The sequence below is a fragment of the Leptidea sinapis genome, chromosome 38, assembly GCF_905404315.1.
Source record: "Leptidea sinapis chromosome 38, ilLepSina1.1, whole genome shotgun sequence".
In the NCBI taxonomy this organism is placed as follows: Eukaryota; Metazoa; Arthropoda; class Insecta; order Lepidoptera; family Pieridae; genus Leptidea; species Leptidea sinapis.
The window spans coordinates 1,589,700-1,594,272 of record NC_066302.1 but is presented as its reverse complement, the minus strand read 5'-3'; the positions used below and the strand labels follow the sequence as shown (position 1 = coordinate 1,594,272).

At 33.6% G+C, this 4,573-nt stretch overlaps 1 pseudogene; it reads left to right on the top strand.

Moving 5' to 3' along the window:
• Positions 1-1,243: 1,243 nt before the first annotated feature.
• Positions 1,244-4,117, top strand: LOC126975917 (uncharacterized; annotated as a pseudogene).
• The last annotated feature ends 456 nt before the right edge of the window (positions 4,118-4,573 follow it).

Below are 4,573 nucleotides of genomic sequence, written 5' to 3'. Positions count from 1 at the left end.
AATGCTATTTATTTATTAAACAAAACTTCGTTCATGAGTAATTCAAGCGATTCCATTCCAGTGAGTAAAGCTACGAGGAAGCAAATGATTTAAGTTTTCTTTAGTGTTAATTCTTTTTCCGTTTCTGGTATTACAACAGTAAACATCGAATTCTTGTCACTCCGTAAAGTATATCATATTAAAAACAAATAACGATTGCGTGTGGTAATATCATAGTTTTCACAAAGTGTACATTAGTGCAGCGAAGAGATCTACTAAATTAGTTTCACATATTTCCCCGAAATTACCGAAATAAAAGAAGATTTGTAACAACAACATATGGAGGTTAGTGATTTTAGTAAACACCTGTGGTAAACACAAATTGATTTTAGTAGGCTTCAGAATATTGATTGTCATTATTAAATTGTCAGTGTTAGCAATGACAAGCTCAAGCCACAGATAAACATGTATACATAGACGACATTAGCTGTCATTGTGTTGCCACTACAAATAACACCTAACGATCGTAGAGGGAGTACTCAGTCTACGCTAAGTATAAAGAAAAGCGTTTGAATTTTTCACGTCGCTGAATATGTACGAACAATTTCAACAACTTTTTGATAAATTAAAAAATGAAAAGAAAATTCAATCCACGGAGGTAACCGACAGTATAACGAAAAAAATAATGTCTACCTTAGACGAAAAATTAAAGCCACTATTAAAAGAAAATAAATATATATAAACAAAAATAGAAAAATTAGAGAGCGAAATTGAGCATTTGAAATTAGGATACAAAAAGAAAAATGTAGTGGTATTTGGCCTAAAAGAAGAAGAAAATACCACCTATGAGCTCATCAAAAAATTGAAGTCGACCTTTCACAGGCATTTAAGTATTTCCTTATTAGACAGCGACATAAATAATGCCTACCGCATTGGAAAAAATACTAAAAACGGCAAACCAAGACCAACGCTTCTGTCATTAGTAAGTGAATGGAAGAAAATCGAAATAATGAAAAACAAGAAGAAGTTGAAGGAAATATATATTGTGGAGGACTATTCAAAAGAAGTGTTACAAAAGAGAAAGGAACAACAACAAGAAAGGGACAAAGGAAACATAGCATATTTAAAGTATGATAAACTTATTGTCAAAGAAAATATTTCCAGTAGGGATAAAAGAAAACGGGAGGCAACTACTTCGCCAAAGACTGAGCCTAGAAAACAACAATCCGTTTCAACAAAAAGGTCGAATGTCCTAGATAGCATGATGAAGGGTAAATCTAACTCTCTTCCGAAGATCATATCATCAAATAACCAATAGCAACTAACTACCGGAAATCGGAAAATGGAAATAGACACACAAACAGAAAGCACATTAAAAAAACAAAATCCTCCCCCAAGCCGACTGGTCCTCGTGGGGGAAAAAGACCAAGACCCTCTAAAGACAAATAAGTTCACAGAGACAAAAATTTAAACAAGAAACAACCTGTTTATTGCAACATTAAAATATGTAAGATCCCTAAGAACGCCAGAAAAACTTATAGAATTAGAAGAAGCACCAAAATATTTAAAATGGGACATCATAGGTTTAAGCGAAGTTAGAAGATTTGGTGAAAGTATACAAGATTATGATGACTATATTCTACATCATAAAGGAGAAACTGCAGGAATGTATGGAGTAGGATTCTTAGTTAAAAAGAAACTTGCAAGAGGCATAGAAGAAATAAAAGGTGTTACGGAGCGAATTGCTATCTTAAATATAAAATTACCACTGCAAAATGAGAAATATAGCATGTGGTCCATAATACAGGCCTATTCACCAACCGAGTCATGCAGAAAAGATGATATCGCAAAGATAGATATATTTTATAAAGATTTACAAGATGTCTTAGAAACTTTACATAAGAATATTATTTTAATGGGAGACTTTAATGGACAAATTGGACAGAGACATTTAGGAGAGCAATATACAGTAGGAGAACACGGGATGGGTAAACGCTCTAAAAATGGTGAAAGACTGGTTACATTCTGCATGCAAAACAAATTAAGAATCTTAAATAGTTTTTATAAAAAGAATGAGAATAAAAAGTGGACATGGCATTCTCCTGATGGAAGCTACAGAAATGAGATTGATTTTTTAATTACAAATAACGTCAAAGTTTTTAAAAATATCTCAGTTATTAATAAATTAAATTTTAATACAGACCACAGAATGGTTAGAGGTGCTATACCTTGCACATATATAAGAAAGAAAAGAAGATGCCAGAAAGAAGCAACAAGCTTAAATTGCACGGGTAACGCCAATAACCTTCTTAAAAATTTAAATAATCTATTAGCTCAAGGCATTAATACAGAAGATAAATATAATCATTTGGTAAAATTAATAAAATCTGAAACTTTTAAAACAAATAAAGAAAATAAGACAGTAATTTCGGATAAAACAAAAGAATTGTTTGATGAAAGGAAAACCTTATTAGTAAACAAGAAAGACAATAAGATAAAAATAACTGAGTTTAGCAAAAAGATTAATGAGACGATACGATAAGATAGAAAGGTGAGAAGAGAAACAGCCTTAACAAAATATATTTAAAAGAATGGTGGAGTAAAGAAGGCTTTCAAAGAACTGAACAGTAAAAAGGATTGGATGTCAAGTTAAAAAAAATGAACGGAAATCTTACTAGCAAGAGACCAGATATCCTGAGAATCGCTACGGATTACTTCCGGAAACTTTATAGCACCAACCAAAATGCAAAACGTGATCGTTGCTTCGAAGACTTTACAATCACAGAACCAGTGCCTAGCATTCTTCAGAAAGAAGTAACAAATTCTATTAAAAGCCAGAAATTAGAAAAAGCTCCAGGGCCAGATCAAATAACTAATGAGCTCCTTAAAACCATATCACCAGTTATTACACCACACCTGACAGATATTTTTAACAATATAATGGAAACTGAAATGATACCTGCCGATTGGATGAAATCTACAATAATTTTGTTGCACAAAAAAGGAGACAAAGAAGATATTGGGAACTACCGTCCTATAAGCCTTATGTCCAATATTTACAAAGTTTTCTCGAAACTATTATAAAATCGTATCTCACCCATTTTAGAAGAAAATCAACCTAAAGAACAAGCAGGCTTCCGGAGTATTTTTTCAACTGCAGATCATATACACGTATTAAGACAGGTTTTACAAAAATATAATGAGTACAACAAAATATATTTCATAGGATTTATCGACTTCAATAAAGCATTTGATTCTCTGGAACATGATTACATTTGGGATGCACTGCGAAAACAAGGAGTAAACAACAAGTACATTCGTCTTCTCCAAAATGTATACCTGAACAGTACTGCACAGGTCAAACTGGAGACAGCCGGAGAAGAGTTCCGCATCGAGAGGGGTGTCCGTCAAGGCGATCCTATTTCTCCTAAGCTCTTCACAGCAGTCCTAGAGATGATTTTCAGGAACCTAGAGTGGGAATGTTTTGGCCTAAATATAAACGGCGAAAAATTGAACCATTTACGATTCGCAGATGACATCATTCTATTTTCGGAGATTGAAAACTACCTAGAGCAAATGTTGCAACAACTTGCAAACGAAAGTGCTAAAGAACGAAAATCTTGACCAACTCATCCGGCACAACTGGTTCGATAGTAGTTAACAATAAAACAGTAGAATATGTCACAGAATATATCTATTTAGGACAGTTAATAACCCCTAGAAATAACATGAAGAAAGAAATAGACAGACGCATTTGTAATACATGGAAAAGATACTGGTCTTTGAGTGAAATCATGAAAAACCCCGAAATATCTATAGGAATAGAAAGAAAAGTCTATAACACGTGTATACTCCCATGTCTAACATATGGATGTCAAACTTGGGCTCTAACAGACCATCTCTCGGAAAAAGTAAAGGTGTGCCAAAACTCCATAGAAAGAAGCGTAATTGGAGTTCGGAGACGAGACAAAGTTACGTTAGAAAACATAAAGAGTCAGACAAAATTCAAAAACGTACACAAGCTCTGTCAAAAGCAATAGTGGAAATGGACTGGACACATTCTGAGGGAAAAGAAAGAGAAATGGACAAAAACCGTTACAGAATGGTATCCAAGAGACGGGAAACGAAGGAAAGGTAGACAGATTAGAAGGTGGGAGGACGATTTTAAAAGAATGGCAGGACCGGACTGGATGAGAGTAGTCAGAGACCGAATAAGGTGGTGGTGGTCTTTAGAGGAGGCCTTTGTCGAGAGACAAATTACTAGTTAAGATAATTTAAGTTTTATTTATAAGAAAAAAAATTAAGTCACTAGTAATAATAAAGGCTATTTTATTTATTATTTTAGTGTTAATTCCGCCAATATTTGTTTTTAAAACAATTCTAATCTAATTCAAGACTCAAACTTAGTCTCGTGCCAGATTTTGGCGAGACAAAACGTCCAAATTAACACTAAAGAAAACTTAAATCATTTGTATATTATATTATGGATTTCCGCAAAGTAACGCCTAATTCAATAAATTTTCTACTAGGAAGCTACAAGGAAGCCCTTGTGAAGCGCGCAAAAACATGTAAGAAACCAAAAAACAGACTAAAG